The following is a 27554-nucleotide window of genomic DNA, read 5'->3' on the forward strand; positions in this document are numbered from 1 at the left end:
CTTAGAAGACAACGTAGGAGTAAATATTCATCACCTTGGATTAGGTATTGGTTTCTTAGCTACAACACCAAAGCACAAACACCAAAAGAAAAAATAAATTGGAATTCATGGAAATTTAAAACTTTTGTGTTGAGAATAATACCATCAAGAAAGTGAAAAGACAATCCACAGAATCAGGGAGAACACATTTGCAAATCATGCATCTGACCAGGGACTTGTATCCAGAATATATAAAGAACACTTATAACACAGTAATAAAAAGATAAATAACCCAATTGAAACATGAGCAAAGGATCTGAATAGACACTTCTCCAAAGATGACATATAAATGGCCAAAAAGCACATGAAAAGATACCCAACATCATCAGCCATCAAGGAAACGCAAATCAAAACCACAATATACCACTTCACACTCACTAGGATGGCTGTAATAAAAAAGACAGACAATAACAAGTGTCAGAGAGGATGTGGAAGAATTGGAAACTTTATACACGAGAGGCAAGAATGTAAAATGGTGCAACTACTTTGGCATTTCCTCAAAAATAAACAAAGAGTTACCATAAGACCCAGCAACTCCACTCCTAGGTACATACCCCAAAGAAACGAAAACATATGTGCAAACAGTTGTTCATGAATACGTACACTTATTCACAAACACGTACAAATGGCAGCATTATTCGTAACAGCCAAAAAGTGAAAACTCAAACATCCATCAACAGATGAATGGATAAACAAAATGTGGCATAGTCGTGCAGTGGAATATTATTCAGCAATAAAAAGAGTGGAATTCTGATATGTGCCCATATAACAACACACTGACAAACAGGACAGCAGCACCTGAGACCAGGTTCCTGTGCCACTGGCTCATGACTCCCTCTCCCATCACCCTCCACATCCAACCCATCAAGCCCCATCGACCTGACACCTCTGCTGACCCATCAGCCTTTGCCCCATCTTCTCTCACCTGACCATGTTTCTATACTTTTCGTTTCCTCCAATTCACTCCTGACACAACAGCCAGGGCAAGGCTTCAAAAAGATGAGCCGTTTGAGTCAGCCCTTTGACAGCTCCCGTGGTCAGCAGGGTCTGGTTGGCGACCTGCCTTGCCCCATCTCCTACCCTGCCCTGGGATCCTGCCCCATGGGCCCTGCTGCCCCAGGACTGCCACGTCAGCTGATCTGCCTCCCCACTTTCCATCTGATCCTCAGGCCTCAGACTCAGTCTCACTCCCAGGGAGGGCTTTCCCTGACCTATCATCTAAAAGAGGTACCCTAGGTTTGCTCTCACAGCCCCATCCCCATCACTCAGCAGACACACCACAGTTGTCAACTGTGTGTCTGCTCCCAGCACTGGACTCTGAGCTTCAGGAGGCAGGGGTCTCACTTCGCATTAGCAGACCCTAGCACTGGAGACACTGATCATTCAGCTGCCTCATGCTCAGGAGAAAGTATGCAGAGTCACCAAGAAGCAGGGCAGCCAAGCTTCCCTGAATAATCATTGGGGCCCTCCACATACCAAGCACATGCCAACTCCAGTGTGCAAATTCCTAACGTCAGTACTCTTTAAGGACTACACAGTTAATGTGAAATGACACCTGTGTTATGTGTCTTGTCCTCCATGAGGGCCACCACACTGGGCTCAGAGGGGCAACTGATGGAGCCCCTGTCCCACAGCTAGCTATGCAGAGTCGCCAACAGGCAGCAGTCTAGGCTCTTGCAAATAATTTATCTTCATCATTTAAAATACATTAGAATGGATCGAGGGTGTATAACACCTTCATGTAAGTTCTGATGTGTTCCGGAAAGGAAGTGAATGAGTAAAGCCTGCACTAAAAGAGACTCTTGTAAAACCCTTTCCTGGGCTTACCAGCAGCCTGTCCACAGCAGGTGGGACTTGAGATGAAGGGTGCTACCCTGTCAGAGGCAGTCCAAGCTCTCAGCTTTGCAAACATGCATTCTCACCCTCTTGTTGACCTCCTGCTCTGCCCATCCCTGCCTCACTGGACGCCCTAGCCACAAAGTGCTGCTGAAGGCTCCCCACACACCTGCTGTTTCCTGCCCCATGCTACCACTTCCACCTGCGGTGCACTGTTTCTTTGCTTGGTTAACACCCTTGAAGACTTGGTCACAGATACCCCGCCTTTCTAGATGAGACACTTCCTCCTCCAGAAAGCCTACCTAAACTCCACATCTCCCAGGCTAGGCTAGCAGCTGCTCTAGGCATCTCCCCAAGACCCCACACACACCTCCACAGCTGCTGTCCATGTGAGGTTATCACAATCCACTCCCGTGTGTCCCTCACCAGGGGCCTGGTCTGTCCCATCTCAGGGCACCTCACTGGCACGTGGCTGGCACATAGCAGGCGACAGGAGAAACAGTAGCGGGATGAATGTGGACAGGCCCGCCAAATACAGAACCAGACATGAAGTCCTGCCAAACCAACAGAGAAGGGCTCTACTCCTGAGCGATGCCAGTCCTGGGCCCCACGGCCTCAGGAAGGAAGGCTGGCATTGTTCCTAGACAGCTATCTGTAGCTTCCACACATCCCTGAAAATGGGGGGTCTCTGGGACCCACAGCATTACTACTCCCTCCCAGCTTCTAGGAACCAGAGGCCACTTCTTGGGCTTCTCAGAGTCAGAAGAAGTAGGAATCCTAAGAGCATGGCTGAATTCTAAATACAAAATAAAGGGCCAACACCATCGCAATTAAATAGAAAATATCTAGAGTCTAGAAGCTGCTTCACCTTTATTAGTGACACACATAATCTGACGCACAAATAATGAGACTGCAGGCTGGGGAAATTCATACTGCATACGCTTCACCACAATCCTAACTGCTAGGAAGAACAAGCTGGCCACCACAGAAATCCCAGAAAATGGCTGAAAGGACTATAACAGAAAACCACCCACAGAGTCCTAAGGGACAATATTCCTGTAAAGCTCAACCATGGAGGAAGCAACAGCCACTCTGTCAGTGCTGGGGCCTCTAGGAGCTTCAAGAAAGGACCAAGAAGAGAAGCATAACAGACAAAAGAGTGCAGCCAAAAGGGAAAACAGGCTCAAATACCGGGGGCCAAATGAGGGACTCTCATGCCTGAACACCAGCACCCTCGCTGCCAGCAAGGGCTTCAAGCTGGGGTGACAGTTCTGTTTGTGCCTCAATTCTGTTCATACTGCAGCTGACTACACTGAGGGTTGTCTAGTCTTGGACCAGTCTGCAAGAGGACAGAAAACATGACCATTGACTCCTTGGCCTCTTGCTGTTGAAACTCATTTTTAAAAACCACATATACATATAACACTCAGTAACATACAGAATCCTCTGAAACTCAGTCACGCCTCAGCCTCACAACACCCTGGAAAACAAACAGCACAGATTACCGTCTCATCCACAGATGAGAGCCGAGGCTCAGATATTAAGCGATTTATCTGTGATCAATCACACAAGTCAGGGATTGAGTCAAAGTTTAACTCAAGTCTTCTGCACAAAGACCAGTTTACATCAGCTACACCGAGCATCTCAGAAACTGATCAGGGATGCATCACCTCGCTCCCTGCTGCTCCTGGACTTCTCACCACAACCCAGGACAGCATCAACACCAAGGCCCTCTGTGGGCCCCCACCTTGGAATGCTCCCTTCTGAAAAATCCTAGTCACTCTGGTTTTTAACAGCTTCATTGAGATATAATTCACAGACCATACAATTCACCCATTTAAACTGTACAAATTTAGCATATTTTTAGTATGTTCGCAGACATGCACAGCCTTTACAGTCAATTTTAGGATATTTTTATTACTCAAAAAGAAACCCATACCCCTTAGCTGTCATACCCCAGCCCCTGGCAACCACTAATCTACTGTCGATATGGATTTGCCTATTCTGGACATTTCATATAAACGAAACCATACAATATATGGACTTTTGTGTCGGGCTTCTTTCACTCAGCATAATGTCTCAAGGTGCACCCACATCATTACATGAATCAGTACTTCATTTCTTTTTATTGCCTGATAATATTCCATTTTACGAATACATAACATTTTGTTTATCCATTCACCTGCTGAAGGACACTTGGGTTGTTTCCACTTTCTGGCTCTTGTGAATAATTGCTGCTGTGAACATTCATGCACAAGTTTTTGTGTGGATATGTTTTCCTAGTCACTCTTACCTATAAGAACACATGAAAAGTAAGCCAATTTCCAATTGAGAAACTCATTTAATCTGACCACGCTACATTATTTAAAATATAAATGCGTGCTGGCCTGGTGGCATAGAGGTTAAGTTCGCACACTTCACTTCAGATCTTAGGTGCAGATATGGCACCATTTGGCAAGCCATGCTGTGGTAGGCGTCCCACATATAAAGTAGAGGGAGATGGGCACGGATATTAGCTCAGGGCCAGTCCTCCTCAGCAAAAAGAGGAGGATTATTTAAAAAAAAAAAAAAAAAAAAAGGGGGAGGATTGGCAGATGTTAGCTCAGGACTAATCTTCCTCAAAAAAAAAAAAAAAAAAAAGCCATGCCATGGCAGGTGTCCCACATATAAAACAGAGGAAGATGGGCACAGATGTTAGCTCAGGGCCATTCTTTGGCAGATATTAGCTCAAGGCTAATCTTCCTCATAAAAAAAAAATACATAGATAGATAGATAGGGGCTAGCCAGTGGCGTAATGGTTAAGTTTGCGCACTCTGCTTCAGTGGCCTGGGGTTTGCAGGTTTGGATCCCGGGTGCAGACCAAGCACCACTTGTCGAGCCACACTGTGGCAGCATCCCACATAAAATAGAGGAAGACTGGCATAAATGTTAGCTCAGCAACAATCTCCCTCAAGCAAAAAGAGGAAGATTGGCAACAGATGTTAGCCTAGGGCCAATCTTCCTCACACACAAAAAAATACAGATAGATAGATAATTAGGAGAAATAAATGACCAAAGGAAGTACAGAGTTAAAGACTTTAAGAAACAAAAGCAAAACCTGATCTAACAGAATAAATAGTGATGAAAGAAACAGGTGCTGTTTCTAGGGATGGGTCCTACAAGCAGTCTGCACATTTGCAAAATGCTGTACCTGCAGCCTTATTTGTAACTGCACAAAATATGATATTCACCAGTAGCAGCTGGTTAGATAAATTATAGCACCTCTATATGGCCAAAAATGATGCAGTCATGAAAAGGAATGAATTGGAAAATGTACTGATATGGAATGACTTCCCAAACATATTTAGTTAAAAAAGGCAAGGTTCAGAAACTTTCACAGAAAGGGATAGGAAAAAAGAATATATACTCACACCTTTGCCTGCATAGTTACAAAGCATCTCTAGAAGGAGATACAGCAGGTGCCTCCAGGGGACCAGGCTCCTACCAGCAGAAAGAAGGAGGCGACACTGTGCACCCTGTACTTTCAAACAGGAATATATTATCTGTTCAAAAAAATTTTTAAAGCTTTTCAGGAAGCAAAAATAAAGAGAATCTATGAGAAGGAAAAAAATGTATATTTAGGAAAGCCAGAGATGAGCGGCCCTGAGCAGCTGGAAGCAGCCACATGGGGAAATGAAGCAAGGAATTGCTCTGCCAGTGTGTCAATCCTTCTCTGGGGCAGCTCCTGATCAAATCCACCCACCTTTATTCTGATGTTGATACGCAAAGAAAACGCTGCCATGAGATATTAAGAACACAAATGTGTCTGTTGCCCTCAGACCTCTCAGCCAGAGAGGAGACAACTCATCGTTGTGCAGTGACCAATGGAGCAGCTCAGAATGCCATGGGGCACAGAAAGAGAACTTGCTGGGCTAAGGGAGAGATCAGGACAGGGTCCTGCTGGGCAGCCCCCAGTGAGGGTCAAAGGAGCTGAATGGGCCACCTGAGCTTTGTCTGTTTTGATGAGAAGAGGCAACACGGCGGGGGTCGGGGTAGGAGGCCTGGTAGCACTTGGCTGGTGTCACTAGAGAGCACAGGGAGCCAGGGAGGAATGCAGGGCAGGGGAGCAACCAGCAGGACACACTCTAGGCCTGCTCCTTAGCCTGGTATACTGGCCGTGAGGCCATCCTGTGCGCCACAGGATGTTGAACAGCATCCCTGGCCTCCAAATTTTCAATGCCAATAGCACCCCCTCCGAGTTGGGACAACCAAAAATGTCTCCAGAAAAATCACCCCTGGGTGAGAACCACTGCCCTGCACACATCACCTGAGCAGCTATGTGTAAGACAGAAGGGAGGAAGCCCATCCAGGAGGCGTGGCCATAATGCAGAAGGGATACGGCACAGGCCCTGCTTGACCAGTGGCCCTGGTGACAGAGGAAAGATGGATTTGGCCACTACTTAGGAGGTATAATGAGCAGAACCTGGAGCAACAGGATGTGGTAGTAGAGGGTGAACCCAGGACGCCAACCTTCCAAGTAGCAACTGAGCAAATGATGGTCCCAAAGTTAAATGTTCTTAAACCATTTTATCAGGACTTCCCCTGTTCACAGCCCTGAAGTGGCTTCCTATTAGCCACAGAACTAAAATCTAAAGGCTTTAACCTGAATTCAAAGACCTTCACAATATAATCCTTATTTCCTCTTATTCCTTACACAATCTTCTAATCCCACAAACCACACATAATCCACCTTCTTGCCTTTGTTCCCAAAACCCCAAACACTTTCTGTGTGTGGTGCTGCAATGCCCTCACTCTTTTCCCCCACTCACCTCCTGCTAAGTAGGTTTCAGCTCAAAGACCACCAAATCCTTGAAGCTTTCTGTCACACTGTAGTCCCCTGCAATCATTTCCCTTCTGAATTTCAAGAGCAAACTTTTTCTGTAAATGGGTCAGAGAGTAAATAGTTTAGGCCTTGTAGGCCATATAGTCTCTGTTGCAATTAGTCAATTCTGCCAAAGCAGCCACAGATCATACAAAAGTGAACAAGGGTGGCTGTGTTTCAATAAAACTTTATTTACAAAAACACGCAGGGGACCTGGTCTAGAGCACTGTTCAGCCCTTAATCTTAGAAGGGTTCACAGCCTTAGCAGACTTTCTCCTTTTCAAGCTCCATGAAAGAACAGTGTGCCACATGCCTGTAGTACTACAATCTATGCACAACTAATTGAGCACAGATTAGATGTTCAATCTAAAAAGTAGTGAATTAATGATACTCGGGAAACATTTATATAGAATACTGAAAAAATATTCCTAATGCTGAATATTATGTTTTCCCACAAAATTCCAGACTTCAAAGAAAAGCAGGGAAAAGCCACACCAAATGTTAAACCAAGAAAAATTCCACCCAATGGAGCATAATAGTGGCCAATAAGTTCTTTTCACAACACACATACTGTGTCAAAGACCAATATGAGTTTATGAGTTTACTGACAAGCTTATGAATGGGGTGTGTGTGTGTGCAACTTCATGTTATCAGAACTCTCGGACATATGATGATAAAATTCATTTATATCACCATCCCAGCAAAATGCTGGTCCCAGGAAGTCTGAGACCTGAGCACAGCAGAAGCAGGAGTGAGCCAGGACTGCAGACCCAAGCGAGGAGGTCTATCTCACAGGGTGGAACAGCACACTGTTCCACTGTGGCCAGAGGTTGGGAGTCAGGGTCAGACACGACCTCCGGGAGCAGGGCAGAGCTTCTAAATAATGTCAGGGGCAAGTCCCAGAGGCAAACAGAAGGCACAGTGAGGCAGGTACAGGAGGCAGCAGAGACAACCAATAACTGACTTTACCTGGGAGAGTGAGCAAGGTAACAGAAGGGACCTGGAGGCAGGCAGACAACCAAGTTCAGCTCTACCAGAAGATGACTGCCAGGCCCAGGGCTGCACACATGGCTGCGCACGGAGGCTGTGCCTCTGAGACAGGACACCCACAAAGGCCAATGGCAAATGACCAAATGACCATGGGTCAGGGAACAGGCACAGCAAAGGGGTTTTGCTAGTAAAACTAGCTATCTTACCATGAGAACCCTATGTGGACACTGTTTTCAAAAGCACCAAAGAACCCGGGAGAAGCCTAACAAGACACTGTATTTGCTGTTATGAAATTGTCCAAGGACAGCCCATCCCAGCACACACGCAGGAGAGAATCCCCGGATGGACATTTTTAAATCTATCTTTAGATATTTTGAAGTTTGCTCACAGAAGCTGTTTTGTTACCATTTGTTCTGAACATTAAACGCTCTCACCTTAAATCCCACAAATGCAAAAGACTCTACTTAAAGTGCAAGTGGAAGGGTTTCCTCCTAGTCTCAGCGCCACGCAGGCCAGGAGACACGATGTAGTTACCTAGGGTAAGTCTATGTCTGAGAGAGTCATCTCCTTGGGAAACATGGGGAATTTTTCCACTTTGTTCTGAAGCAAGTTAAGTCTTATTTCTTCGAAGAGCTTAGCAAGATAGAATGTTACAGCACTGGTAATTCCAAGTTCTCACTTTCTGTAGCTCATGTCTTCACTGTCACTTTAAGTTTGTTAATAAATTATCCTTTCTATTACAAGGATAACACTGTGAAGAGAAACATAACGATTCAAACAGAGAATTACCCAAGAGCTGCTCTAAATCTCATTTCTGTCAACAACAATCCTACCTACCCAAGGGCAATAAGTACTACAGTGTTCTAGAGTGGCTCATTAGCAGCTTTCTTTTTCCAAAAATATTTTTTAAAACTGTTCTATATAATAATTTATCTAAATCCATTAAATTTGTTCCTCATTTACCTTTATAAAGACTTATTTCTCAAAATATGATTCCAGTTTGCTTGTGTAAGAAAAGGGAGCCACAGACTTCAAGTTAATGTAAACTAAGACTGTGATGCTAGGGGACAAATGAAAAACCAATGACCAGCAAATGCACTCTGCAAACCAGATCTTGGCAGTGATGACAACTACTAACTTTTGTGAATATTTACAATGTACCAGGCACAAAGTGTTTTACAGTCTTAATTCACTGAGTCCTCACAACCACCCTAGGAAGCCAATATTATTAGTGTTCCCATTTTACAGATGAGGAACCGAAGGCACACAACACAAAGCCAGTAAACAGAAGAGTCACAACTCAAAGGCACGCAGTCTGGCTCCAGAACCCGCCCTCTCCTCCACTATGTTTTCCAGCCTCTTGGCAAGATAGCTGACTAGACAAAGTGCAGGCAGAGAGACCGCCTGGCCTCTGTTCAGTCTCCGAGCAAGCGTTTGAGGATCATCAAGGAGGTACCTAGGACGCTTTATGGAATGAGTATCCTTGCTTTACAGTCACACCTCCTATCAAATCTCCTTCCCCTCCCCCAATGAGGAGAAAACACACCTTGCTCATTGTGAAAGGGGAGCCGCTCACCGGGAACCACCTGCTGTTTACAGAGGCACCCAGGACGCACAGGGTTCAATTCCCCTCACTGGCTTCAAAGACAAATCTCCTATTGTCTGCACCAGGGGAGGAACACCAAGCCTTGCAACCGTAGGTTTCTGTAGAGGTCACTGGAGGTTTGGTTAAACCCTACAACACCGAAGCGGGGGTGGGGGTGGGGGGCGCCGCATTTTTGCTGCTGACGGCTGCGCAGCGCCCACAGCAGCTGCTGGTGGGAGCAGCATGTAACACACTCACAGCTGCCGCGGCCTCGCAGCCGGCTGCATGTTTTAAAATAAAAGACGTCCTGACCCCCAAGATGCACAGCCTGCCTCGCTCGCAGTCCTCGGCACGGAACACTCTGCCTCCACCCGCTCCACTCCAGCAAGCGGGAAGCAACTGAGGGAATTCCAGCTCCGGGAGGGAAGGGGCCGACCGCCCTAGCCCACCTTGCTGCAGAGGCCAGGTCCGCGGGGCCCGGCCACCACGGCCCGCACCCGGAGACCCGCGTCCCGACTCCCCGCACCTCGGACAAAGCCCGGCCCGGCCCGGCCCCGCATCGCCCGCAACGGGCCGCCGGCTCCCACCCCGCCCCGACTGCGCCGGGGAACCGCGCCGACGCCCCGCACTCAGGCCCTGCACTCCACTCACGCCCACCCTCGCGCCGGGCACACCCACCCTCAGGCCGGGCACGCTCACACTCACGCCCACCCTCGGACGGGGCACACTCACACTCACGCCCACCCTTGGGCTGGGCGCTCTCACACTGACGCCCACTCCCGGGCCGGGCCCCCACACCCACCTCACACCCTGCCCCCGCGCGGCCTTGGCCCCTTGCGCCCGGCGGCCCCGCCCAGCCCGGCCCCGCACCCACATCCCCTCCCCTACCCGGACCGCCGCGGTCCCGCCAGTCCCCTCGGTCGCCGAGGGCCGGGATCCTCGCGAGCCCGGGCTGGGGGCCTCCGCGAGGCCGGGCGGGGACCGCAGCGCCGGCCTCTCCGCCATCTTCCCGGCCCGCGCCGCCCACCGCCCGCGCTCTCACCGGCCGGCTGCGCGCGGGCCGCGCCGCCACAGCCCTTCATCCCGGCCCGCGCGCCGCGCCTGAGCTGCCCGCGGCTCTCCCGCTGCCGCCGCCCGCTTGGTCCGCGTCCTCCGCCGCCGCCGCCGCCGCCGCCGCCACCGGCCCAGCGCGCCGCGGCCGCGCGTCCTCCCGTCACCAGCGCAACCCCCCGCCTCCGGCCCCGCCCCCGCGCCGCCCTGCGCTCGCCGCCAGGAGGCGCCGCTGTCAGCCCCGTGCGCGTGCGCAGGCGCGCGCGGCATGCCGGGAGCCGGAGTCCCACCGGGGGGCGTGCGGCACGCCGGGAGCGTGGAGCGCGGTCGGTCTGGCTCCGCCCACAGGCCGGCGTGGAGGGTCCGCGCGGTCTCCGCGAATGCCGGGCCGGCGAAGGGGGGGCGCGTCCTTCCTAGGTCTTTCGGGCTGGGGGTGGGGCACCCCGGGCGGGGAGCCGCCTGCCCAGGTCACCCCGGTCTTGAGGCTGGTCGAGGGGGCTCCCCCGCCCCAGGTGAACCCCGCAGCCCTCCTTGGACCGCGTGGTTCGCACCTGGCCCTTTCCTATTTGCTCTCTCCTGAGATTCTTCCATCTCTGGTGCGTGCAGTTAACATTTCATACGTTTCCCGTGTGGATCTGGTGTAATTTTACCTCCTCAAACCGTATTGGACTTCTTCAATCTGAGATTTCACTTTTCCTCAACTCTGGAAAGCTCTCAGCCATTTTCTCTTAAAATATTGGCTCTCCCCCATTCTCGTAGTCTCTCCCTCTGTAATTTGTTTAAGTTGGACGGTCTGTAGGCTCCGCATCTCTATTTTCTATGTTTTTGCTTGTCATATTAACTCTTGGTAGTTGCTCAGCTTCATCTTTCCTAGTGCTCTTTTCAGCATTGTCAACCTAAAAACCAAATTCACCTGTTACTTTATCCTCAAACTGAGTTCATTTGAGACTAGCCAAAAGAATTACAACTCAAGACGTGCAGCTATGTCAAACTGTAGGTAAATCCAAAACAAACGAGGGGAGCTGCTTTTATAGAGAAAAAGGGGAGAGGGCGGGGCTGTTCTTAAGGAAAGTGCTTTGGGGAGAGGAACAGTGCGGGGAGCCAAGTGCCTTCTCATTGGCTGAGCTGTGGGCATCTCTCATTGGCTGAGCTGCAGACATTTCTCATTGGCTGAGCTGCAGACATTTCTCATTGGCTGAGCTGCAGGCATTCCTCATTGGCTGAGCTGTGGGCATTTCTCATTGGCTGAGCTACAGTGTTTCTCGTTGGCTGAACTGTTGCTAGGTGGGGAGAGAAATCTTCCTTAAGCAGTAAAATAGTTTTACTTGCTGGTGGAGGTGCAGGTGTCCATCTCTTCCTGTTTGATGGGGGTGAGAGCTCCCCCTGGAGGCCTTCCCAACTCCAATATAGTTAAGGTTCCTTTTATTAATTTCTGCAGCATTTTCTAATTTGTGTTTAGCCTGTTCTTTAAGCTTTTTAAACTTCTTGTTACCTATATTCATTTCTGGAAGTTGTGTTTGATTTCCATTTCTAGCAAAAATGGACTTCCTAGCCCATACCACGCAGTCCGTGGCCTCACCCCGGATCCCATCATCACAAGAAACTGCAAAGGGCTGAAAGCTCATTTCAAAGTCCTCAAGTGAGTTCCGCTTCCTGTCCTGACGCTCACACCGTCAATACGCCACTACTGTAATGCTTTCACCACCTGGAGCTCTCTAATCAGGACTGTCTCACCACTCTTGCACTTCCCTTTTGGCCCTTCCTCACACTTCACTCCCATACACATGGACAAGAGGTCTCTGCTGTCTTGTCTCTAGCTCCCTCTCCATTACACGCACCTGAGAAAATCCAAAGTGGGAGAACCCACCCATTCTCCTTCATCATGACTGCTCCAGAAACATCACACAACCAGGATGGTTGGCTTCACTTCACACTTTAACTGGTCACTTCACGCTCCTTGGCAATCTTGTGATTTTCTCCAGGAGGGTGAGGCTCCCACTCTCCAAAGTGGCCATCAGAATTTCTCAGGCCTCTCTAGTTGAGCCTACAGGTAAAAACAAAATTCTTATCACCAAACCCAAAGGCTCACCCACATCCATCCCCTGCCCTTCACCTTGCCTCTTGAAAATGTGCAGGCAATGTTTCCCTGATCCTGTCTAAGACAATCCCTCTGGTGAACTGGAACCCACTCCCTTTGCATTCTCAAAGATGTTGCTCTGTTATCTCCTCTCCTGCAACATCTGTTCGTCTTTCTCTAATTATTCCCATGAGCATACAAACACACTCTGATATTTCTAATTATAAAAACAAAAGGCGTCCTTTAGCTCCACATCCCCCTCCCAGGTCCCAATCCACCTCTCGGATCCCCTGCTGTCTATGCTTCTCAAAAGATTTGCCTGCACCTCACCGACATATTGTTTTTATCTCAATCTCTCCTCATCCTCCAATTCCATGGAAAATGTTTGTGTTTAGGTCACATTGCTGACTCCAGTGTACTTTTTTCTGTCGTCATTTGGTTGCCCTGTCAGGAACATCCAACATCTTGAGCCTGAGTTCCCTTTGTTGATGGGAGCACAGAATGTGCAATTCCGGTGCTCAGAGGACATGACTTTGTGTGTCATCTGCATGTAACACAACAGGATGTTGGTGTTTTGGCTGAGGACAACGGGTGTTACATGTCCACACATTCTGGAAATGTGCCAAACACATATATTCAGGGCTTCAAGGAGGCAGCCAAAGACTTCTGTGATCTTTTGCCCTTCACCACTCTAGGAAAGTGTAGGCTAGGTAAATGAGAGGGTGGATGAGGGTTTCCATGGAAAAAGATATAGACCTACTGGTGGAATGTTTTTCCATTTCCATTTTCCTTCCTCACCCCCTGCCAGACATGGGTGAGCGCATTTATATAACAGAAAAAAATTAAAGTATGGAAAAAGACATATTTGGAGGAAATGATCCAAAACAAAGCCAAGATAGAAATTTTAATATCAGACAAAATAGAATTCAAGTGCAAAACATTACCAATGGTAAAAAGAAAATTACATTCTGTTACACAAAAGACTACAAATAATTAACAATACATACTAATATATGCATTAACATATATATAAAAAACAGATCTATGGGAAGATAGACAAAGCAACAATTGTAGACAGAGAATTTAACCTATCTCTTTGATAAATCAGACAGAAAAATACCAAGATACAGAATACTTGAATAACATGGTTAACAAACTAATAGTTATAGAAATAGCTTTATATCTAAAAAGCAGAAAATAAATATATGGAACATTCACAAAACTTGACCATGGTACTATGGAAGATGGTATAAGTTCCAGGGAATCAACAACATTCAGACAAATGATCGCCAGTCAAAACGGAAAAAATTTTGAAATTAATTATGAAGGGATAGCTAAAACACATCCTATATGTCTTGAAACAAACCCCCTGCTATAAAACACTAAACAGCTAAAAGAAGTTAAAGAAGCATGAGTTCACCAAGGCAGTGAGTGTAGCTAGAAAAGAAACAAGGTCCAAGGACTGAGCTTTGGGGCCATTTAACATTGAGGAATCATGAGGATGAGGAGGAACTGGGAAAGATTAAGAGGGAGCAGGTAGAGAAGTAGATGGAAAGGCAGGTGAATGAATATCCTGGAAGACCAAGTGGAGAAGTTAAAGAAGAAGTAATAAAGAAAAATATTTAAATAGGACTGAAAAACAATTAAAAACACCAAGATTTCTAGGACAGAGTTAAAGAAATAGAGGAAATTTTAAATAGATTTTTCAGGAAATAGGAATGACTGAAAAAAGTTGTGCTAAGTGTTCAACTCCAGAAATTGGGGGGGAAAACAAAACGAAAAACAAAAAACAAGGCAATCCCAAATAAGTAAGAAGGAAGGAAATAATAAAACTAGGGGCAGAAATCAGTAAAATCAACAAGAAAATATAGAATATCAGCAAACCAAAAGCCAATTGTTTGAAAAGATTAAGAATAGATTAATGAGAGCATCATCGTATTGAATCCAGTGGTTAATCCTCAGTTCTCATGGCCTCACTTTATGGCAGCTGTCACAAGTATCTGTCACCACTGATGATCTCTCCTACCTGAAACACCTTCTCCACTTGGTCTTCCAGGATATTCATTCACCTGCCTTTCCATCTACTTCTCTACCTGCTCCCTCTTAATCTTTCCCAGTTCCTCCTCATCCTCATGATTCCTCAATGTTAAATGGCCCCAAAGCTCAGTCCTTGGACCTTGTTTCTTTTCTAGCTACACTCACTGCCTTGGTGAACTCATGCTACATATATACATATATATCCTAATTATCTTTCTCATTACATGTCTTGCCCATTGGAATATCAATTTCACAGAGGTTATTCTTGCCTGTTTTATTCATTACTGTATCCTCAGTGCCTAGAACAGTTATGCCTGGCACAGGGGATACATTCAATAAATATTTGTTAATAAAAGAAAGAATGAATGAAGAAAATGAACCTTTAGGAAGACTGATGGACAAAAAAAGAAGAGTACCTGCAAATACACTAAATCCAGAATAAAAATGAGAAACAACTACAGACAAAAAGATTAAAATAAGAACAGCATAAACAACTGTAAACTAACACATTTTAATTTTAAAGTCTAGGCTTTTCAAATTTCTCGGAAAGGAAAACTGTCAAAGTTGGTACAAAAAGAAACAGAAAACTTGAGAAGACTGTCTTAGTTCAGGCTGCCATAACAGAATATCATAAACTGGGTGGCTTATAAACAACATAAATTTATTTCTCACAATTCTGGAGGCTGAGAAGTCCAAGATCAAGGTGCTGGAATATTTGGTGTCTGGTGAGGACTTCCTTCCTGGTTCATAGGCTGCTGTCTGTTCACCATGTCTTCACACGTCAGAAGGGGCAAGGAAGCTCTCTGATATCTCTTTTATAAGGGCACTAATCCCATTCATGAAGTCTTCACTCTCATGACCTAATCACCTCTCAAATGTTCCATCTCCAAATACCATCATATTGGAGATTAGTTTCAACATAAGAATTTTGAGGAGACACAAACATTCAGTCCCTAGCAAAAACCAATATGCGTTGAAGAATTTGTAAAAGTAACCAAATACTTCACCAACCCACAAACCACATATTTCTACATAGTTTAACAGGTGAGCTCTATCAATCTGTAAAGAAAGAGAGTAGCTACCTTAAACAAGTTGTTCCAAAAAAGAGGAAAGCTACCTCACTTATTTTTAGGCGACTATAATCTTGATGCTTAAATTGGATAAATTTGGTATGAGAAAAAAATGTTATAGGCTCGTTTCATTTAAAAACATAGGTGTGAATTTCCTACATAAAATATTGTTAACTGAAGGCAAAAATACAACGTTCAAGAATGTTAGGATAACACAGCATCAGAAAAATCTGTCAGTATAATTCACTACATCATTGGACTAAGGATAAAATCAGATGCTTCTCTCAAATGTTGGTAAAAGTCAACATCTCTTTATGATCGAAATTTTTAAACTGAGAATATAAAAAGAACTTTTATTAACTGGATAAAAGCTATATACTAAAATCCCATAAAAATTATTTTCAACTGAGAATATTTAGATGCAAATCTTTTAAGATCAGGAGCAAGAAAAGATGCTAACTAATGGGGGGGGCACTCAGGCAATGCAATAATACAGGAAAAAAAGAGTCTAAAGATAAGAAGAGAATAACCTAAAGTCTCAAAAATTGAAGATAATATGAAACAACACAGAAAAAATACAGAATCAACAAAATATCAGAATCAATAAGATCAATAAGATCAACTTAGAAAACTCAACAATGGTCCTCTACAGTAGAAATAGCCAACTGGAAAATATGATGGAAAGTAAGATACACTTCACAACATCAAGAGAAGCTATAAACCATGTAGGAGTTACGCTAACAAAAATATACAAAATCTTTATAGATGACACTGAAAAACTCCATGAAAAGATTGTTTTAAAAAGCCTAAATAAGGGGTCTGGCCCGGTGCCTGAGTGGTTAAGTTCTCGTGCTCTGCTTCGGTGGCCCAGGGTTTTGCCAGTTTGAATCCTGGGGATAAACATGGCACCCCTCGGGGCTGGCCCCGTGGCCGAGTGGTTAAGTTCGCGCGCTCCGCTGCAGGCGGCCCAGTGTTTCGTTGGTTCGAATCCTGGGCGCGGACATGGCACTGCTCATCAGACCACGCTGAGGCAGCGTCCCACATGCCGCAACTAGAAGAACCCACAACGAAGAATATACAACTATGTACCAGGGGGCTTTGGGGAGAAAAAGGAAATAATAAAATCTTTGAAAAAAAAAAAAAACAAAACAACAACAACAAAAAAAAAACATGGCACCCCTCATCAGGCCATACTGAGGCGGCGTCCCACATACCACAACTAGAAGGACCCACAACTAAAAATACACAACTATGTATCAGGGGGCTTTGGAAGAAAAAGAAAAAATAATTTTTTTTTTTTTTAAATCCTAAATAAACGGAGGAATATACTGTGTTCATGGGCCAGAAGGCAAAACACTATAAACATGTCGATTCTCACTAAAATAATCTAAAAACAAAATACTAATAATCTAACTTCCAGTAAGATGTTTTGAGGAATGTGAAAAACATATTTTAAAATTTACACGAAAGAGTAGAGTCTACAAATAGCTAGTTCAGTTTCGAAGGAGAACACACAGCAGACATGAACTCTACTAGATATTAGGATGCGCTCCAAATCAGTGGTGTTTGATAGGCCCAGGAACACAAAAAATAGACCAACTGAACAAAAGTAAGAATTCAGAATCTCACCAACGTATAAAATCTAACGGAGAAAGACTGAGTATTTAATAGATTCTTTGTTGGTGAACTACATGAAGAAAAATTAAGCTAGATCCGCATCTAATATGTATGATGTTGAATTCCTAGATTATAGACATAAAGGTGAAAAGTAAAACTAAAACACTAATAAAAAAATAGGGGTGTAGCTTTAGGACTTTGGAGAGGGTAAAAACCACAACCACAAGGCAAAAAAATACCTAATTTGACTACCTCCGAATTGATTTCTATTAAACAGACTACATCATAAAGTTAATAGATGACGGACTGGCAGAAGACATTTGCAATCTAAACCTGTCAAAGGATTGGCATCTAGAATATGCAAGAGCTCTCCTTATCAACAAGAAAACCAAACAAAAAACAGGAACTCCAATAGAAAAGTAGGAGAGAGATATACATATATATTCTTACTTCATATTGTGGACGCGTATAAAACACGTTAGGGTGTGTTTAAGGGACGGAAAGGAACCAGGGAGACAATGAGAAAGAGAGGGGAGAGGCGCCTGCTCCCGCCAGATGAGGGCCCAGGGCCTCGCGTTCAGACGCCCTCCTCGTCCCCTCGCTGTGCCCTGCTACCCCACACCGGCCAGCCCTCACAAGCCTCGCTCAGAGCCACGACCGACCCCCAGGGACAGCGCCACGAAGACCCGGACTCTGCGAAGCCCCCCAGCAGCGCGCTCTAGCATCCGCCTGTAGCCCAGCCCCGATTGCGCCCGCGGCTGGTCCCCGCCCATCCAGGCCCGGTCCCCACCGGGCGGCAGCGCGGGCACGGCGGCCTGGGTCCCGGGAGGATCCCCGCGCCGGCCGGACACTGTGACCGGGTGGGACGAGCTCCCCGCGATACGCCCGTCCTCCCGGACCCGCCCTCCCGGGGCACCGCCCTACGGCGGGCACGCGCCTCCTCGCCCTTCCAGGCCACGCCCACCAGGCCACGCCCCCAAACCGCCCCTCCCTCCCAGGCCACGCCCCAAACCTTCCCCCTCCCAGGCCACGCCCGCCAGGCCACGCCCCAAACCTTCCCCCTCCCAGGCCACGCCCGCCAGGCCACGCCCCAAGCCTCCTCTCCCTCCAAGGCCACGCCCACCAGGCCACGCCCCAATCCTCCCCTCCCTCCAAGGCCACGCCCACAAAGCCGCGCCCCAACGCTCCACGCCCATCCCCGACCACGCCCACCAGGCCACGCCCCCCCCCCCCCCCCCCCCGCCCTTCCCGACCACGCCCCCTCCTGGACGGCTGCTTTACCCTGTCACTCTCCCCTGCCGCCTGGGCCACGCCCCTTGCCCAGGGACACGCCTGCCCCGGAGAGCACACCACCTCTTAACCTCCTCAATGTTCCCCACGGGACCTTGCTTTCGACCCCGGACCACGCCCCCGCAGGACCATGCTTTCACCAGGGCCTCTCCCCTCTCCGGGCTACGCCCCTAAGACTACGTCCGCCCTGGCCACGGCCCCTGGCCCCGGAACGCGGCCGCGGGACCCCACCTCCCCACCGTGCCCAGACCTTTCCCGGGCCACGCCCCCGTGGCTCTCCTCAGCGGGATCACATTGGCCGTCAGGCCCACCCCTCTTCCCAGCCGGCTCTGGGCGGTCCAATCCTTCTTTCTAGTCTCGACTTCAGGCTACTCCCCATTTCCAGTCCGCTCTGTGCCAGGTCTGGGGCTCTGCCCACCGGCAGGGACAGGCTGACGGTCAACTGCGTAGGTAGTAGTACCTAGTTTCCCGCAAGAGTCTTAATTCTATTAAAGTTCGTCAGAAATTGCTTAGGGATTCTATCAGGGATGCTCGTCTCTTGCCGAAGGAGGCTATGGGTTGCATCACTAAAAGCTCCTCCCCACAGCAGGCTTAGTATAGTTTTTCCTTTAAGGTAGGTTCTGTCACCATGCTACCTTCCGGGTGGAGGCCCGGAGCACAGAGTTGATGTAGCTTGCCCAAGGTCGCCCAGCAGTGGTGACAGAGGTAGGGACTCAGCCCCCCGCGTCCGAGGGAGTCCAGAGGAGAGTGATGTGCGCGCCCCCAACGGTTCATTTGTTTGTAGAGTTCTATTCCCTTCCCTGGTCGGAGGCTGGCTGCTGGGAAGGTCAAACAACCTTCAGACCTCCTCTGATTTGCTGCCTAGATAATAAGTAGCAGACAGGCTGACTTCTTTTAAGAATATTTTTAAACAGCTTTACTGAGATATAATTGACTTACAATAAACTGCACATATTTAAAGCATACAGTTTGATAAGCTTTGATGTACTAAACAGCTGTGAAAGGATTACCACAATCAAGACAATGAACATAGCTGTCACTCCTTCAGTCTCACCGGCCCCGATAGATCCTCCCTTTTACCCTACGTATCTCCAGGGAACCACTGCTCTTTCTGCCACTATTGGGATTAGTTCCATCTTCTAGAGTTTTATAGAAAGGGAATCCTTTTCTCCTAGGACAAATACCTAGGAGTAGAGTGGATGGGCCACATGGTAGGTGTATGTTTGACTTTTTATGAAACCACCATACCAGTTTCCAAAGTGGTGGTACCCTTTTACATTCCCACCAACAATGAATGAGAGTTTTAGTGCCTCCACATCCTCACCGACAGTTGATGTAGAGTCTTTTTTTTTATTGTGGTAAAAAAAAAATAGCGTAAAATTTACCATCTTACCATTTATAATTGTACAGTTCAGGAGTGTTAAGTATATTCACATTGTTGTGCAACAGCTCTCCAGATCTTTTTCATTTCTCAAAACTAAAACTCTCCACCCCTTAAGCAACTCCTTATTTGCCCCTCCCTCCAGCCCCTGGCAACCACCCTTCTACTTTCCATTCCTGTGGATTTTATTACTTTAGATACTGCACGTAAGTAGAATGTATTTGTATTTGTCTTTTTGTGACTGGCTTATTTGCTTAGCATAATGTTCTCAAGGGTCATTCTTGTTGTAGCATGTGACAAGATTTCCTTCTTTGTTAAGGCTGAAAAATACTCATATATATATATATATATATATATATATATATATATATACATATATATATATATATATATTTTGTTTATCCATTCATCTGTTGATGGACACTTGAGTTGCTTCCACCTCTTGACCATTGTGGATAATTCTGCTATGAACATGAGTGTGCACATAAATCTTTGAGATCCTGCTTTCATTTCCTTTGGATATACACCAAGGAGTAGGATTGCTGGATCATATGGTAATTCTATTTTTAATCTTTTGAGTGGGATCTGTCTGGCCCTTCTGGGGACAGACACTTGCCCCTCAGCTGTACAGAGGCTCAGTGCACCCACAACCATCCAGTCCAGTTAGCATGGCCTGGGGAGCAGCCCTGGGACAGGCACATGGACCAACGTGGATGTCCCACAATGCAGCAATTACTTGTTTAACTATAAATCCTCCTCAAAGTTGCCCCCATCTGCTGCTCCCAGATGTGATGTTAGGGATGACTGCAGAAGTACTGGTTAGGCACCGAGGTGGGTTTGCCTTCCATGCAGGGGCAACATGACTTTTTAGTCATTCAATGCATATTTACTGATCACACACTTGTTTAGGCACCAGGGATACAGCAGTCTGTAAAACACAATGTCCTTGCCCTCCAGGAGTTTACATTCAGGGTATGTTGGTGGTGGAGGGTAGACAGTAAATCAGCAAACACATAATCCAGTAACATCATATAGAGCCAAGTGCAGTGGGACAAGTAAAGCAGAGGAAGGGAGACAGGCAGAGCTGCAGAGAGGGGAGGGGGTGGGCGTCTTACCAAGAAAGAGTGATTTGCAGAGACTAGAAGGAAGTGAGAGAATGAGCCAAAGGGGCTGGCCCGGTGGTGCAGCAGTTAAATTCACATGTTCCACTTCGACAGCCTGGGGTTTGCCGGTTCAGATCTCAGACAGACATGGCACCACTTATCAAGCCATGCTGTGATAGGTGTCCCACATATAAACTAGAGGAAGATGGGCACAGATGTTAGTTCAGGGCCAGTCTTCCTCAGCAAAAAAAAAAAAAAAGGATTTGCGGCAGACATTAGCTCAGGGCTAATCTTCCTCAAAAAAAAAGAAGAATGAGCCAGGCAAATATCTGGAGGAAGAGTGTTCCAGGTAGAGGAGGAAGGAAGTGCAAAGGCCTCTCTGGCTGGAGCAGAAGGAGCGGAAGGGAGAGGAGCAGCCTCTGAAGTCAGAGAGGAGAAGGGCACTGGTTATACTGAATCAGGACTCCACCCTATGTCCTCATTTAACTTTAATCACCTCCTTAAAGGCTTTTATGGACTGGATGTTTGTGTCCCTCTAAAATTAATATGTTGAAGCTCTAACCCCCAATGTGATGGGTTTTGGAGATGGGCTTTGAGGAGGTAATTAGGGTTGAATAGGTCATGTGAGCGGGGCTTCTACGATGGGATTAGTGCCCTTATAAGTAGAGACACAAGAGAACTTGTACTCTTTCCCTCTGTGTGCTCTAAAAGATCATGTGAGCACGTGGCAGGACAGCAGCCATCTGCAGGCCAGGAAAAGAGCCCTCACCAGTACCTAACCATATTGGCACCCTGATCTTGGGCTTCCTTGCATTATGAGAAGTAAATTGCTGTTGTTTAAGCCTCCTGGCCTGTGGTGTTTCGTCATGGCAGCCTGAGCAGACTGACGCAAAGTGTCTGCAACACAGTCACACGGGAGGTCAGGGCTTTGACACACAAATTTTGAGGGAATACGATTCAGCTCATAGTAAATGTTGAACACAAATAGCGTAAGTTGGTTTCCTGGTCTTGTTCCTGATTTTAAGACAAACGTCTTTAGCATCTCATTCTGTGAACAATGCTTCTCTTGGGTTTTGTTTGTTTGTTAGTTAATAGTTTTTAGCATATTTACGTCATTTTCATATATTCCTGTTTCCTTTGAGATTTTACTTGGAGTGGCTCTAGGATTTTATTACATATTATTTCCTATGTATTGATAAAGTGCTTTTTCTCCTTTGATTTGTTGAGTTAATGAATTATAATGGTGTTGACCCATCCTTCCACTCCTGAATTAAACCATGGTTTGTCATGGCATAGTAGTCTTTTGATATGCTGCTTGATTCTACTTTCTAATTCTATAAATATAATTTGTACATCAATATTATACATAGTGACCTGGGTCCATAGATTCTTTGAGCCGTCTTTATCATTTTTAGCTTATTCTGGCTTCATAAAATGAATTGGGATTTTTAATTTTTTCTGTGGCCTGAAACATGCTAAATAACTTTCACATTATCTAATCTCTAAAGGTTGGCGATTGCTCAGCTGTGAAGGCATCTAGAGTTTTTCTTAATGGTAGCTTTTTAATCACCTCTCTAATCTCTTCCTTTCATAGTTAATTCAAGTTTTCTAATTTGTTTGGTTCAGTTTTAATATTTTGCTAGAAATATCTTCATTTCATCTGGGTTTTTTTTAAAACATCTTTTTTTTTTTTTTTTTAAGATTGGCCCTGAGCTAACATCTCTTGCAAATATTCTTCTTTTTGTTTTTCTCCCGAAAGCCCCCCAGTACATAGTTGTATATCCTAGTTGCAGGTTCTTCTAGCTTCTCCATGTGGGATGCTGCCCCAGCATGGCTTGATGACCAGTGCTAGGTCCAGGCCCAGGATCCAAACTGGTGAACCCTCGGCTGCTGAAGCAGAGTGTGTGAACTTAACCATTTGGCCATGGGGCTGGCCCCTCATCCAGGTTTTCTTAGCCTTTCCTGGCCTGCCTGGTACAGCCTGCAGTAACAGGAAGGAAGCAGTTTCCCTGGTGTTCCCTGGCCATGAGTGGTCACTGGCATCTTGAGGTTGGTCTGGATGTCAGGGTATGGACCTCTGTGGGGGCAGGGAGGAGTGGGAAGACAGGACCAAACTTAGCTTCACCTCTAGCACTTTGGAAGCTTCTGTGTCCTTGTCTGTGCAAGGAGAAGGCCAGCCTTCCCTTTCAGGGGATGCTCAAAACGTCGATGGGGCTAAGTGTCTGAAAGAACGTGGTGTGCCACAAAGACCGAGGCTGATGAGAGTGTTTGTCATCATCTTATGCTGCCTGCCCTCCTCCTCCCATGAGAAAACTCACTGACAGTGCTTCTCTCATTTCTGTTTCACAGGCATATCTGCCACTTCCCCATGCATCTGTCAGTATCCCAAGCACTGGGAGAATCAGGCAGACCCAGAGCTTTCTGAGGAAAGACAGTGTCCTCAAGTTCGAAGATGTCTCACTCTGTGGGGTGCCCCAAGAACCTCCACTGTTTCCTGACAGTGGCACAGGAGTTTTTCTTTTCTCAAGTGCATGGAAGATTCTGGTATCCACTGCCTCCTGAAGAGGAGGAGAGAGGGGCAAATAATGCAAGGCAACAAGGAGTTAAAAAGTTCTTTGTCAGGGGCTGGCGCAGTGGCGCAGCAGTTAAGTTTGCACATTCTGCTTCGGCGGCCTGGAGTTCGCCAGTTCGGATGCTGGGTGCAGACATGGCACCACTGGGCAAGCCATGCTGTGGTAGACCTCCCACATATAAAGTGGAGGAAGATGGGCATGGATGTTAGCTCAGGGCCAGTCTTCCTCAGCAAAACAGGAGGATTGGCAGCAGGTGTTAGCTCAGGGCCAGTCTTCCTCAAAAAAAAAAAAAAGTTCTTCATCTCTGTGGGTGTATTCCCCAGCAGGTGTAACGGTTGGGGGTCAGGGGTTAAGGGTTTTACTGAAGACCCGCAATGAAGCCCCAGGACAAGTCCTGGTTCTGCAGTCCCTGTGTTCACCCCGTGTCGTCCTGCTCCTCATCCAGTCTGCCAGGAGGCCGGGTGGTCTCCGCGCTCTGCAGTGGATGACTTAAGATACCTGGATCGTAGGTGTGTGGTGAGGGCCCTGCAGGTTTACGAGGAGCGTCAGGGAGATGGTAGGACTACCCAGAGTCACACGACCGAATTTTGGGGTTGTGGTTCCCAGGCAAGTGAGAGCTGGGCTCTGTAGCTGGAACCAGTACTGCCTCTCCCTGCTCTGCAGACATGAAGGGCAGGCAAAGGGCCCCCTCCCCACTGACCACCGCAGTGCATCTGACTTGGCCCCATGCTCCCTGAGCTCTTCCATCCCCATCCGTGGATCTGACAGGAAGAGACAGAGAGCAGAGAGGGACCTTTCAGGAGCGCTGTGCCCAGGTCCCCCAGCAGAGAGAACGATGGGGCTTCAGGTCCGTGCAGCTCCACCCATGTCTCCATATCTTCCCCGCCCCCCTTCCTTCTTCCTTCCTACTCCTGTGCTTGCTCCCTCGGGGCCTGACCTTCCTCTGAGGGGGGCCAGGACAGTTGGCTGAGGGTCCCTTGGTAGTCCAGGTGAACTACCCTCCTGAGGAACATCCCTACTGCTGGCTGCCATGTGGCCACAGACCCAGTGCCTCTGCTCAGCGCACCTCTAGCCAGGGGCCTTGCCAGCTTTGCTGGACAGAAAATTCCACAGTTAGATTGCCTTCAACCCCTGTTCCAGCCCACTCTGTCCAGCGTCTACTGTGCTGAGCAGTGGGCAAGGCCCCCGTGGTCATGTGCCCAGGAAGCTCCAGAAGGGCAGAGCCTCCTGGACTCCCTCCTCAGACCACAGGGCAGGTGAGCAAGTCTGGAGAAAAGCAGAGCCTTTTCTCCAGCTCCACACCTCCTCTTTCTTTAGAAATATTACATTTTATGTATTGTTAGACTAGGCAATATATGCACACACTATAAACCTCTAAAGGTACCACTGGGTACACAGTGAAAAGTAAGCCTCTCCCACCTTGTTCCTCCTCAGAGGTGAGACCATCTCACCTGTGCATGTGGCTCCTTCCAACACAGTCATGTCAACAAGATGCAAAATGCAAGAAGATGCATACACGCAAGATACACACGTGCATACACGATGCATACATATACACAAGATATGTTTTCAAGTATATTCATTTATACTCCTTTTATTAAATAAATTGATAACATGTTCTATACCCTGTTTTACATTTTGCTTTTCATTGCACAATGGACCTTGGAGGTCATTCTGATTACGGAAGTGTGAGGCTGCCCCTTCTCTTTCGCTGGGCATGGCATTCCAGTGAATGTACGCACCACGATTGACTGAACTCGTTCCATAAGGAGGCCTTTTGTGTTATTTCCAATCTTTCTCTGTCACAGACATGTTTAAATGACTACTCTCATGCGCACATTATTTTGTACATATTCAAAGCATTCGCTTATATTAATACTGACAGAAGCTGACCACTGACCTCCTTAGAGGTTATCTCAGTTACACCACCAATGGCATTGGATTGTGGTTTTAATTTGCATTACTCTCCTAATGAGTGAGTTTGAACAGTTTCATGGACAAGAGCAATTTGTAGTTCCTTGTGTGTGAACTACACACTGGGCTCTCACATTCTGAATATTTGCTATAGTGATCTGCAAATGCTCTTATCCACATTCGCCATCAGAATCAACAAGCTCCCTGCTGAGTGTGCATGTGCTGGCCTGGGCGAGAGTAAAGTCGTGGCCAGGTCAGATGTGAGAGTGTGCGTGGCTTTTGCTCAATATGCTGAAATGCATTGTCCTTGATCACTTTCATCTGCCCCACATTATTAATGGAATTGTCCTCTAAGAAAGTGGGAAGGCATATAGAGAAAGCAGATAAGCTCAAGAGACCTAGGAAAGCCCACACATCAGAAGAGAAGTCAGCAGTGATAAGGGGCTGAGAGAAGTGAACACAAAGCAGATGCTGGCCCATCCAAGCACACACTCCCACCCACACAATTGTTTTCTATGCATAAGAAAATAAAGCAAATTATTAAAGTTGCTTATTCTGGAAAGCTCCACAGTGCTACTCAAGCAGGGTTTACTGTTTGTAAACAAGACACCTTTCTGTGTGTGAACAGAGAGCCCTGACCCGCACGATCCTGTGGAGTGTCTTGTTGACACCAGCCCTTCGAGTTTCTGATAATCTGAAGGAGGAGGCAATGGAGGAAGGTGACCCCAGGAAGAGCTGAATTTCAAAGCAAGCCTGGGTTGGCTTGAGAGATTTAAGAACCACACAAAACTTTAAAATTTGAAGAATGAGCATTTTTGTATCAGGTAAGAATCCACTTTTATTTTCCCATTGCAAGTAATGGAATGCAGCTTCCTGCTCCCTGAAAATTCATTCTCCAGCACAGCATTAGAAATGGAATCTCTTCAATAATGAGGATTATGTTTACTTCTGTATCAGTTGACTAATTAGTGTAATAGAAACTGTGAAAAACAGTAAAATTAATGGATCAATAATGTAAATTCCAAGTTAAATGCTGTCATAAGACAACATTATGAACACTTCTGATTCAAAGTTCAACAACGATATGTTACACAAAAGTCACTGTGACAATGGTGATTTAAAAATTGCATCCGTTGATGGAGAAGATTTAGCAGTTAGTTTACAAAGCTTTTCCTAAGGACACATTGTTTCAAAACTGATAAAAGCTCAAATTATCTCAGTGGTGTTAAAGGGAACAATTCACTTGGTAGCCTTCCCGTTGCAGTAGAAAAGTGACACTAGCAGTTTTCTCAAGTCTTAAACTCATCCCAAAACATTTCTTTGCTAAATGATTTTTGATGTAAGTAGATTTGGTGAATTAGTCATTCAGCAAAATTGTTTTAAAAGTCCAAGAAATGCTAAAAAGTTGAAAAAACATAAGAATTATTTTGAGGAGCCAGCTCTGTGGCTGAGTGGTTAAGTTTACATACTCCACTTCCACAGCCCGGGATTTGCCAGTTTGAATCCTGAGCGTGGACCTACACACTGCTCACCAAGCCATGCTGTCACAGCATCCCATAGAGAAGAGCTAGAATGATCTGCAACTGAGACATAAAACTATCTTCTGGGCCTTTGGGGAGAGAAAAAAAAGAGGAAGATTGGCAACAGATGTTGGCTCATGACCATTCTTCCTCACCAAAAAAACAGAAAGAAAGAAAAGAAAAGAAATCTCTCAAAAAAAATTGATTTGAAAAGGATTAGAAGTAACAGTGTATAATGGGAAGGCACCCATCAAAATACTGAAATCCAGTTTCTAACTTTTAGAAGAATCTATTCATTAATATATTCAACAGATATGCTCACTGGGGCCGGCCCGGTGGCACAGCGGTTAAGTGTGCATGTTCCACTTCGGGCGGCCCAGGGTTCACCGGTTCGGATCCTGGATGCAGACATGGCACCGCTGGGCAAGCCATGCTGTGGTAGGCGTCCCACATATAAAGTGGAGGAAAATGGGCACTGATGTTAGCTCAGGGCCAGTCTTCCTCAGCAAAAAGAGGAGGATTGGCAGCAGATGTTAGCTCAGGGCTGATCTTCCTGAAAAAAAAAAAAAAGAGAGAGAGAGAGAGAGAGAGATGCTCATAGCAAGAATATA

General features: G+C 46.5%; 1 protein-coding gene across 7 annotated transcripts in view; it reads right to left on the reverse strand.

Moving 5' to 3' along the window:
- The window catches only part of ARHGAP39 (Rho GTPase activating protein 39), a 125015-nt gene extending 114521 nt beyond the window's left edge, over positions 1–10494 (reverse strand). For 3 of the 7 annotated variants that reach the window (XM_023649237.2, XM_023649236.2, XM_023649239.2), the window contains exon 1: positions 10354–10494. The gene's annotated coding sequence lies outside the window, so the exon portion shown is untranslated. The other 4 variants (XM_070222622.1, XM_070222619.1, XM_070222621.1 and 1 more) reach the window with 4 other exon arrangements.
- Positions 10495–27554: the final 17060 nt, after the last annotated feature.

Source organism: Equus caballus, chromosome 9 (assembly GCF_041296265.1).
Source record: "Equus caballus isolate H_3958 breed thoroughbred chromosome 9, TB-T2T, whole genome shotgun sequence".
Lineage (NCBI taxonomy): Eukaryota > Metazoa > Chordata > Mammalia > Perissodactyla > Equidae > Equus > Equus caballus.